General features: G+C 39.4%; 1 long non-coding RNA gene across 1 annotated transcript in view; it reads right to left on the reverse strand.

The window, feature by feature from the left end:
• Positions 1-12548, reverse strand: part of LOC115506266 — a 30585-nt gene that overhangs the window by 15794 nt on the left and 2243 nt on the right. The window contains exon 2 of the long non-coding RNA XR_004343187.1: positions 12040-12092. This is a non-coding gene — a long non-coding RNA (uncharacterized LOC115506266). The remainder of the gene's footprint in view (positions 1-12039; positions 12093-12548) is intronic.

Genomic DNA, 12548 nt, shown 5'->3' on the forward strand with positions numbered 1-12548 from the left:
CTGAACAGTATAGGAAAGAAGTTTTGTTTCACCTGAACCATGGCCTAAGGAAAGGAGAAGAGTAATTTCCCAAAAGAAAAATTAAAATATTGTTAACTATAGTGAGAAGGAGGAACAAAGCCTGGAAAAAGAAATACAAGATAACAAGGGAACTGGGATAAAGATGGGTGTACATGGGGCCAAAATAGAGATACAGTCAGGAGAGTCATGGTACTGAGCTGAGTGAAATTGGAACGTGAATCAAAAAGGGCAAGGAGAGGACCCATATATAGCTCAATAAGCAGAAGGGTTGGTAACTGGGATTGTTAAGGGCATGGATCTGTGAGTAAGGCTTTGCCCAGGTTCGCCAGAAAACAGAGCCTAAGGCAACACTTAATTGCTTATGCTTCATTGGGAGATGCAATCACCAGGCAGCAAAAGTGAGGGAGAACAGAAGTGACTATAGGAGCCGACACAAGAGGTGTCACTCTTTGTGAAGAGACACAGAGGACCTCTTCTATAAAGGGGACATCTCCTTTATACTGCACTGGAATGCCATAGCTCAGAACAGTCCATTGTAGGGAGGGACAGAGAAGAAATTTATCTGCCTTCAGAGTGTGTCCCCATAGAGTTAACTCCCCTAAACTTCTGTGATGTTGCCTAGCCCATTCGGTGTGTGAAGCCAGATTTATCTAACCTATGGCATGGTGTTTCATCCACGTGCATGTGGGGAGGTAGTGGGAGGTGCAAAGATTCTGGACATTGGCCTCAGGCAGTAAAACAGTATAGACTGAGTGGAACTCAGGGAGGGAGCTAACTGCTACAGAAACAGCTGAAGAGAAGTGACAGAGGGCCCAGAAGTTGCAAGGCTAGCTCTGTACTTGGCACATTGCAGGCCCTCTATAAATGTAGATAAATAAGTGACTGAATAAGTGCAAGACATTAAGTTATGTGTTTGGGGACACAACAGCAAGGAAAGCATAGATTTCAAGCAGATGAATTCATTTAGGAAGGTCAGGGATCAGTTAGTTTATTTTGGAGGGAGCTTAACTGGGTTGAGGGCAGGCTGGAGTTTTTGAAGATATAGTCCTGACTTGGGTTCCAAGCTGTCATCACTGAAACATTTCCACATAATAGAATTTGGGGGATGGCCTGAAGATCACTGTATTGTATATATATTTTTGGTTTTCTGTTATGATATTTTGACATCTTAAAAAACCTTTCTAGCAGGGGAGAGATTGCTCTTCTCTGACCTAGCCAATTCTTGGAGATAGCAAAGGGCCCAGCCAGAAGCATGTCTTTCATGTGCAAACTAACCAATCTAGAGTCAGACCTCATATATCTAGCCTGGCACCTCAAGAGGCAATATTCCTCTGCCTTACTCATCCCAGAGCCAGGTATCAGGCAACTAAGAACAATCCTTGTAGCCCAAAGTCCATGAAAATATTCAAACTAGCCAATCCTAAACTGTTACCCTGCTCTGCCTCACCTTTCCTGGGAAAATCCCAACAAAGATCCTGGCCTAAACCTTCTCCTTGCTCCTGTCTTCTGGCTCCTCACCACCCCGGTACCCTTGTGACTCTGAATGGTGTGCTGTGTCTTCTGTCTCTAGGACTTTGAGTATAATAGACTGTTTTTTCCTGAGTATTTCCTGTGTCTCCTCTTGTGGCTGCACCTGACTGACCACCTCAGAAAAGATACAAAACAAACACCAATTTATGTGCAAAGCATTACATAATGATTACATATGTTGTATCTATACATATGTTATCACATATGTATCCATATGGATAGATCCACATATACAGTGTTTATTGATCTGATATCACAGATGGCATGTGTCACTCATAATTTTTAGATGTAATTATTAAAATGTTTACTGACAGCCACTCCTATAAGAAGTTATAACTAACAATCATGTAGCATTTATAAGTCCCAAACCCTGCTCTGAGTGCTTTACCAACGTTAACCTCATTTAATTTTCACAATTTTATGAGATAGTTAGTGCATAGCCCACCAAGAGATCTTAGGCTCCAACAAATTCTCAGACCAAGTGACCATGAGCCACCAGCCTATTCAGAAAGATATAGGAGAGGAACCAAAGCTTGCCAGCAGGTCAGCTTCAGAAATTTCTTTTCAGTGGCAATTCTTGAAGCAGGCCTACAGCTCAGGGCAGGAAAAAGACCCACATGGGGTACGTTCAGGATCCACCTGGCTTAGAAGCCTCTTTCTCCAATTTTGAAAAAAATTGAGCAGAAAGTACAGAGGTTTCCATATACCTCTTCAACGCTCTAAACACACACAGTTTCCCTTATTATTAAAATCTTGTATTAGTGTGCCACATTTGTTACACTTGATGGAGGAACCAATGAGTCTATAACTTATATTAGGGTTCACTCTTAGTTCTGTACATTCTGTGGATTTTGACAAAGGAGTAATGTCACCTATCCACTATTATAGTATCATACAGAATAATTTCACTGTCTTAAAAACCCCATGTATTCCACCTACTCACCCTCCCTCCCTCTTCCAGATCCCGGACAACCATCAGTCTTTTTATTGTCTCCAAAGTTCTGCCTTTTCTAGAATGTCATATAGTTGTAGTCATATAACAGCCTTTTAGCCTGGCTTCTTTTACTTAGCAATATGCCTTTAACATCCCTCCATGTCTTTCCAGGTCTGTTAGCTCATTACTCTTTATTTCTGAGTAATACTCCATAGTATGGATGTGCCACAGTTAGTTTATCCATTCACCTAATGAAGGACATCATGGTTACCTCCAAGTTTTGGCAATTTTGAATAAAACTGCTATAAACATTCATGCATAGATTTTTGGGTGGACATAAGTTTTCAAATCATCTGAGTAAATACCAAGCAGCACAAGTGCTGGGTCATATGTTAATATCTTCTGTGGGATTTTTGTGTTATAGATACAAGGACCCTGCAAGGTACAAGCCTAGTTTTAAGAGTCACCATACTTACAGAAGCCCAAAGCCTGGCATCCCCTTCAGTTATTTATAGTTCCTTTCTAATTCCTCTCAGTCCAGATGCAGTTTACCACTCAGGACTCATTTTTACCATAAACAACGTCTAGTAACATAGATGACATTTCTACTTTTTCCAGGTTGCTGGCAGAACAGAGCAGGGTAGTCAACCAATGGTTAAGTCTCACAGAGGAATAATAAGTTTTGTTAAACCCTTTGCTCACAGATAAGTACTTTTATTTCCTCCATTTTTCAAATGAAGACTCTGAGGCACAAAGGGCCAAATAACATACTCAGTATCACATAGCTAGTAAAAAGTTGAGCCAAGGATCAGACCCAGGCATGTGGCTCCAGAATCTATCCTCATAAATGCTACATTATGCTACCTCAAGAATTATTTGCTTTTCTTATAAATAAACTGAGGTAATGTAAATAAGTCATGGGTTATTATTTCTAGAATATTAGATTATAAGCCTGTGACCACCAAACTTGCTGTAATGCTGAATTTATCTAAGGGCCTCTCTATTTCTGTTCTCTGGGGGAAATTTTCTCAAAGCCTTTAATTTCCAAGGGGTGGGGAAGTCCCCCGGATTTCTGGGGACTCTCACCAATTTAAGGCCTCCAGCTCTTCTCTGACTCAGGCCCCTGCACCAAAGCTTACTGTCTTAATTTTATTTACCACAAAAACCATGATGCAGAACTTGACCACTTTATTGGTTTTCAGAAGAAATCCAATCCACCTCAAGCTTTTTGTGATTTTGTAAAATTTCCTGAATGTGCGTGAGATCACTGACAAGATTCACCTTGCTTAGTTCATGGTATTCCACCTAACATGACATTTGCTCATGTCTATTGTCCTCCTTTTCCTTTCTCTCTCCCTCTGCCCCACCCCAAATGCAAATAAATTTCTCTTTTTGTCTCTCTTCCTCCTCAGAAGACTTCAAACCATCTGAATCTATACTCTGCAGGGAAGTATTCATTCTTTACAGGTTTCTCAAGGCTTTATCCATAAGAAAAGTGGGTCTCCCCCAAGGGAAACCTGTTTCTTCCATCTCATTATATTGTGATGAATTACCTGACTAGCAGCTTGTTCTAATAGGCCTTCAGTGACTATATTTGAGAACAGTAATATAATGACTAAAACATCACCAGAAATGTCACTAAAGATCTTTTAGTCTATTACATTCTTTTTTTTTCTTACTTTTAACTTTCCATTCAGTATAGCCAACCAAATAGTAGAGACAGCAATAGCAATTTCTTACTTCTCATTTAGCTGGGAGTGTACTTTTCTCATAAACCTCAAACTCTACAGCCTAGGAATCATAACTAGTTGTTCTACCCTGTGTCATCAAATGTCCATAAGTTTTCACTTAAACAGGGCTTTATTTACAGTGCCTGTCTTTGTTAATGATTAACCAATGCCTTGGTTGGCAAATTAACACAAATTGAAACATTTCATCTCTCACTCTTGAACTAGTATTTTCAGATTTTCCATGTGATGTAATTTAGGTCAGAGCTATCAATTGAGATATTGTATTCACTAGGCTTTAATTCAATTCAACTCTACAAATATTTTGAATGCTTGCTATTTGCAAGGCACCATGCCAGATGATGGGAGAGATACGAAGACAGTATGGCTCTGGAAGGAAGCCTAGTAGGACATATAAGACATGAACCTAGTAACTGCAAATAAGGTAGAACATAGCTGCCAAAAGAAAGAAAAAGTTACAAATACTGTGCTATGAGATTTAAGAGGAAAGATCTATCACATCCAGTTGGGAAGACTGGGAGACGGCATTAGAGTCAGTCCTTAAAGGCTAAGTAAAAGTTTGAGAGTTCAGGATGATGGGGAGAGTAGTCAAGATGAGAGGCCCACAAAAGCAAGAGTGGGGAAGCGCAAAAGTAAGGGGTAGAATCAGAGATCAGCAAAGTGCTCTTGTTTGTCAGGAACACAGGATATTGAGAGAGGACTTTGGGTGAAAAGGCTGGAAAGTTAAGACATTTGAAGATGCTGAAAATCTGCCTTAAAATAGTAAAAATAGTTGAGGGTGGAAAACCTTCCAGTCTTGACGTTATAAGCAGTTTCACCTCTGGGATAGACACTGGAATTTACCTTTGGGGCCAAACTGCTAAATCAGGTTTTGTAAACATCACTTCAATGGGCCTTTTAATTGTGTAGGTATAAGAGCAAGTAAGTATTCACTGTTTTTCTTAAGGCCAAAATGCGATGAAGTGACCCAAATGCAAATACCTTGAATAGTCTATTTAGTAATGTAAATTGGGTGTATCTTAAACTCACTTATGCTCCTGCAGAGTTATAATTTTTTTCTCAATCTAGATTTAGAATTTCTTATGTCTGAAAATTGCTGGTTGGTCTTGGGAGATGTGGTGATTGATTCTTACCCAAGCATTAGTTTACAGGAGATCAGGAATGAAAACCTGGCTGTAGTAGGGGTATGAAGGACCATTCTTCTCGTCACTGCATGCTGGAGGAAAGGCTGTAAAGGAATTGTATTTGGTTTGCGGTAATGCTTCCAGGCTGCATTCTTGGTGGCCCACCTGTGGTAATATAAAACTAGACAGTCTAACTTTAGTAAATGTGGTCTAGGAAGATTGGACCTGCTGAGCCATTGAGCCTGATTAATACTTAGAAGCGAGGTTCCCAGGTAAGGGGATGGATGTCCTTAGTATCTCTTAACATGGGAAGACAATCCTCCTATCCTAAATCAGGAAATGAGGATATCGCGGACAATGGTTTACTCCCTCCAGGCCTGGGTACCCCCTGGTTCTGGACTCCCTACCATGGACATTATGGGAGCATTTGTGATGGAGTGAACTGACCCTTCCATATGGAAGCAGGAACCATTTTATTTAAAGACCCTGAGGTCACGTTTTAGCCTGTGGGCTCTAAGAGTAGCCAACTTTTAGTAGCAGTTTATTCTCTGTGTTATGTTTGTGTTACCCTCAAGCGTTGAATAAAGTTTTGTTGAAAAGCTACTACCTGGCCTCAGGTGTGCTGTGAGGAATTAAGGAATGACCATTCAGGGTTTGGAGTGACAGGCCATGGGGCTGCAGTGCACTTTCTCAGAGGTCTGATTGGATCTGAATGGTGGCTGTCAGCAGAGAGAGAGCTGGGCCTTCTTTCGAAGAATGCAGGAGCAGAAGTGGTGGGCAGTGAAGTTTCTGAAGACAGACAGACAGAACTGGAAGGACTGGCTTCAGATCACACATGAGGCAGTGCCCTGGGGAACTCTGAAAAATAACTGGGGAAATAATGAGAGAAACCCAACTAAAGGACGTTCCACAAACAACTAGCCTATAGTCAAGAATGTGAAGTGCATAAGGGGCACAGAGAGGCTGAGAAACCATTCTAGAATAAAGGAGACAAGAGACCTAACAACCAAAGAAATGTGTGATTCTGGATTGACTCCTGGATCAAAAAAATAAATGCCATTGGGGCATCTGAGTGGCTCAGTTAGTTAAGCATCTAACTTCAGCTCAGGTCACGATATCATGGTTTGTGAGTATCAGCCCTGCATTGAGCTCTCTGCTCTCAGTGCAGAGCCTGCTTCGGATCCTCTGTCTCCCTCTCTCTGCCCTTATTGCCATCTCTCTCTGTCTCTCTCTCAAAAATAAATAAACATTAAAAAAAAGGAAGAACTACCATAGAGGACATTTAATTATTGGGATAATTGGTGAAATTTAAAGGGGGATGTATGTTGGATAATAGTAATATATCACTATTAGATTTCCTGAATTTGATTAGTGAATTGTGGTTATGTAAGAGAATGTTCTTGTCCTTAGGAGGTATTTAGGTATTTAGGAGATATCTGGTATTTAGAAGTGAAAGGTCATGATACTTACAACTTATTCTCAAATGATTGAACCACAAGATTAATAGTAGTAATGTGTGTGTGTTTGTGCACACATATATATGTGTATGTATATAGAAAAGGAGAGAGAAAAAAATCAAATGTGGCACTGAAGAGCAATAATTTCATGAGTGAGAACTCAATGCAAAATAATTTATTATCAGAAGTGTGACTTTATTTGATACATCAAATAAATACTTTGCTAAGTACATCTTAGCAAAGCCTGGGACATACAGACAACTTCATTTGGTAATCACATCTTGGTATACACTTAGTCATATGTTTATAACACTTTGTGCTACATTGATAAGGACTTAAATAAGCATGCATACCATGTCATAATGTATCCCTTTTCCTTTTGGTGATTTAGAGATAGAACTTGCTAATTGCTTCATTTTATGTTATGGTACAGAAGACGTGTGCTGGTTGGCATGCCTGATTCACTTGGTACCCTGAAAACATATTGACCTAACTCATTTTTGCATCTTTAACATCTAATAATGTCCTATTAATGATGCTGAATGAATTAACTAAATGAATTGAAAAGCTGTATAAATAGCACTAAAAGGAGGAAATGAACTTTATGAAATATACAGTATGGACAAAAAGGACAAACCTTCCTGATGAGATCAGTTGACAAATCCTGTCTAGAAACATCTCATTCCATTTGTGAGCTGTGGTATCTTCTTTAACCCAGAGTAACATCTGGCTTTAATCCAGCTCTTCTATGACTTGGAGATGTTCCAGCCTTGTTATTTCCTACTTGGGGATCTCAGCAAATGGCTCTCCTATCAAGTTCAACCTTGTTTTCTGGCACTTGCTAAGTCTATTTGATGCATCCAACCCTTGAGTAGGTAAAGATCTTGACTTCTGCCATTCAGTTTCCTCCCTTGGGACTAATAAGTTAGGGACCATATTTAGTTGAATGTCAAGCCCATTCCAAATTATTGACCAAAACATAGACTTCTTGGCTGAGAAGAGATAACTACCAAACCATATTCGCTGAGCATGTATTACAGTGTGGTGTGGTGTGGTGTGGTATAGTATGGTGTGTGTGTGTGTGTGTGTGTGTGTGTGTGTGTGTTGTAGGCAGAATAGGCAAAGAAGCAAGAATTGGCAGATGTTAGCCAAAACCAAAATAGAATATCTGTCCACTTTAAAGACTAAAATCATTATTTTTGCTTTATTCCCCATTTCTGAGGTTGCCACATATATATATCTATATATGTATATATATAGATATACACACACATACACAAATAATTCAAAATTCTTAAAGTATTAAGGAACATTTATTAACTTACTCTTCTCTCAGTATTCTGACATTATTAAAATTGTTTTTTAAATGTGATTTTATGAATAAATGAAAGAATGAGACCTTAGGCCTAGAAGTATTCAGTTTTAAGTGTATTACCCCAACATAGTATTGATCTAAAGACAGACTCCATTTCATAAAGAAAAATATTAAGGGCAATAAGAGTAGTAATTTATGTTTAGAGATAAGAGATAAAGAATATAGCAGTTATAAGTTCATATCTGGCAGTTGGTAAAAAGTTCACAGATTTAAAAGGGAACTACTCATTTTCCATTTTGCTTTGTGTTCTCTGCCCAGGTAATGATCATCAGACTGGAAAGGCTAATACAAAGACTCTCTTTAAGCCTTAGTTAAGAGAGGATATTATGACAACCCCTGACTGCCAGGAACACAGACATAATTGTGCCACTATCTATAATCACTGTGAGCAAGAAGATAGGTGTTAGATAAGGGCAAATGGTCTCCTGTTTTTCAAACAGAGGAAGATCATGGATAGTAGAAAGATATTTTATTGCATTTATTTAGCAAAATGTTATTGAGAACCTTGTTATGTAATAAGCACTGTGCTAAGTACTGGGGGTAAAAAGAAGTAAGACATGATTCCTAAAGAAGGGAGATACTTAACTAATATAAGAAACATTTGGAAAGTACAATGATATTGATTTGCACAGGATACCATCAGGTGACCAGAACTGTAGTTAAGATCATAGGCTTAAAGGATGCCTGGGTGGCTCAGTCGGTTGAGCATCTGACTCTTGGTTTCAGCTCAGATCATGATCCCAGGGGTTGTGGGATCAAGCCCTGCATTGGGCCCTGCACTGAGTGTAGAGCCTGCTTGAGATTCTCTGTCTCCCTCACTCTCTGCCCCTCCCCCACTCACACCTGCACATGCCTGCGTGCTCTCTCTCTCTCTCTCTCTCTCTCTGAAAAATAAATAAATGACCATTAAAAAAAAGAAGTGAACATAGTGTTAGTAGCTTTTCACAAAGCACACAGCAAAGTCTCCTGTACTACTCCGTGAGGAATTTGGGAAAAGTAGGTTAAGCCAGGTGATGGTACAGCTAGATGGATTTTGCTTGTGGTTGATGACTCTTACCAAAGAGTGATATAAACCTGAAGAGAAGTGTATATGGCCGTTGTTTTGCCCTTCCAGTTCAATATTTTATGAACAAATTTAAAAAGACCTTTGATGGTAGTCTGACAAAATATGACTTCTCATTAGAAGAGATAAGTAATATGTTTCATGATGGGTTCAGGACCCCAAAGGAGCCCTCTCCATAGACCAGAAAAACAAATCTAGGATCCTTAAATATTTTGCCTATGTGTAATCTTCAAAATAGTCATGATTGTTGTAGACTCCATGGTCTGATTCATAGAAAAAACAATAAATCTTAAGTACTCTACTACAGACTAAAAGCAAGGAAAATGTTAAACTACCCATCTCACATTACATTAGAGATGTATTCCTTCTACGCAAAGACCATGCTGCAACTCCTACACTATGTCACTATGTTATACTAATATGCATGTGATATAATAAGAATTTAACTCATAATAAGAATTTCTTGATGTCCCAGTTTTATCACTTTGGTAAATAACTAAAGCTACATTTTGGTAACAAAATATAAGTTTTGTCTTTGAATATTTTGATAATCTTTGAAATTATACATAGACTTTACCCTCAAAATTAAAAGTATTTCTCCTAAACCAGTTGATTACTCAAACTTTGCCTTTAGTGTTTAATAAAATTGACATGGATGATTGCATAGCATTATGCCTTAAACAAAAATGTCTTTGATTCTGTTTTCATGAAGACAGGTTATGCTGAGCTGAAAATATATGTTGTCTCAATGGAGAATATAGGGTGTACTTCAGTGAGGCAGATACTTGCTACAATCTTTCTACTCTTGGAATCTCGATAAAAGCCATTATAAACATGAAAAAGCCAAGTGAATCTACACAATAATCTATGCATAAACAATCCTTACAGTGGGTTTAACTTCTGAAGGAAAAGTAACTGTTGAGGTGGTGGTCCAGGCCTGTTGGTTCAAAGCCAGTAGTGATCAGCTTTTGTGTGCTCACATGAAAGTTGTAATGGGTAGAATAATGACCTCCCCCACCCACCAACCCACCCAAATTCATGTCTCTCCCAAAATCTCAGAATGTGACCTTATCTAGAAAAAGCATCTTTACAGATATAATTAGTTAAGATGAGGTCATATTAGAGTAGGGTGGGCTCTAAATTCAAGCTAACTGATGTTCTTCTAAGAAGAGAAGAGACACAGACATGCACACAGAGGGAAGATGATGTGAAGACAGAGACACACAAGGAGGAAGCCACATGATGACAGAGGCAGAGATTGGAGCGATGCATCTATAAGCCAAGGAATGCCAAGGATTGCTATAATTATCAGAAGCTAGGAGTGGAAGGGATTCTCCTAAAGGCCTAGACAGAGCCTGGCCCTGCCATCACCTTAATCTCAGACTTCTGGCCACCAGAAATGTGAGAGAACACATTTCTATTGTCTTTAAACCATCCACTTTGTGATACTTTGTTACTGCAGCCCTAGGAAACTAATATAAAACCTGAGGTGCCTATGGAGAATAATTTATCTTATGAATTTGTGAAAAATAAAAATTCAAGGTGCCCCTAGGGTTTCATAAAGATCTGATGAGGCTTCACAGAATAACAGATAGAGCCTCCCATCTTGCCTCATTTTGGCTGGTCTTGCCCCACTACAATCTGTTCTCTTGGCAGCCAAGATGATCTTTCTAAAAGCCTAAATCTCATCTCTTCATTCCTCTGCATAAAACACACCAATTGTTTTCCCTATAACCCTCAGGATAAAACCCCAATTTCCCATCGTGGGATCTTCCAGATCTACCCCCAACTTACCGCACCTGGTGCCAACCCTCTAGCCATCTATGTTTCTGGGTGCTCCTGCTCTTTCTCCCATCTGGCCTTTGTGCTTTTACACACTCTGCCTGGAGCACTCTTCCTCCTCCTCTTTTCCTGGTGCATCACAGTATCCTTTCTCCTGGCTAATGCATCTCATTCCTGACTTGGAAATCTCTTCCCAGGAGCCCTTTCCCCCAATCCCCAAGTGATTTCTGTGCATTCACTGTTTGGCCCAGCATTGCTCATCCCTGTGTTGCACTTGCTTGTTTATTTGTGTAGCAAGTAGGGATTTTACTCTTCACTACTCAGGTGCAGAAAATGTCACATTCCATTATTTCTAAAATTAAACTAAATGTGCTTCTCATTCTCATTCTCATTCTCTTGAATCATAAGAATTCAGTCTATGGGCTTCCTGCCTCCCTTCCTCCCATGAGATCACCCAAGAATTCTGAATTCAGGCAATATCAGAAAACTGGTTCTCCAGCTGCATGGTGTAGCAGTTGCATGCTGACCTGTTGGGTACTGGTCATCTGGTGAACTCAGGGACCAACCCCAACTATAGCAATCTCCTCCACCAGCTGCAGGAGGATACAGAGCCTTCATAGGCACTCAAAGCCTTAGCATGGATTGGCCAGGATTCATTGACTCCCTACTAAAGCAGAGATTCACCCCACCTTATATGGCTCACTTCATCATACACAGAAACCCCTCAAACTCCTTAGTTTCATTTACTTCTAGGGAAACCTCTGTTCTTTCCTCTCTCCTTGCACGCATATACAGCTAAGCATTCCTGTCTTTCCCACTTAAGTCTCTATTCCTTGCCCTGAGTCAAACCAAAATATCCCTCCTCAGTCCACTAGCAGCAGAAAAGGCGCATGCTGACCTGTTGGGTACTGATTCTCTGGAGAACAAGGAACTGCCCTTAATACCACATGGCATAGGATGGGTATAAGATGATTGGATTTTATAAGCACAACATAGGGCTCTCACCTAGGTAGAAATGGAAAAAGATCTTTATTCTCATTACTGCACATTCCCCAAAGCTGCAAAACAAGAGCAATACAAAAAATAAAATTCCAGTTAATTTTCTGAAAACACTCAACCTATGATACAGGTTTTCTTCCTCACTAAGAGTAGAAGTTTCTTGAGGAGAAAGAGAATACCATGTTCACCTTGAAGTACTTGCTCTGTAGTAGCTATTTTGACCATTGTAGTGCACTGGTAGATAACAAACTGTCTTTAGAAAATGGGCAAACTGGCTAATAATTAAATAGCATAAAGTAGGGGTAAATAGCATGAAATAGACTAATCTGGATTTGAACACACATGCCTTGCTATTTACAAGCTTGTGACTTTGATGTTTCCAGAGCATTTGACAACCAGAGTAATCATTATCTTTAACATTCTCTCCTCCATACAACAGTTATATTCAGTAATCCTCATGTAATAATTGGTAAATGATCATTATTTTCTCAAATTAATTCTTCAGTTTTAAAACA

This window comes from Lynx canadensis, chromosome F2, assembly GCF_007474595.2.
Source record: "Lynx canadensis isolate LIC74 chromosome F2, mLynCan4.pri.v2, whole genome shotgun sequence".
Taxonomy (NCBI): domain Eukaryota; kingdom Metazoa; phylum Chordata; class Mammalia; order Carnivora; family Felidae; genus Lynx; species Lynx canadensis.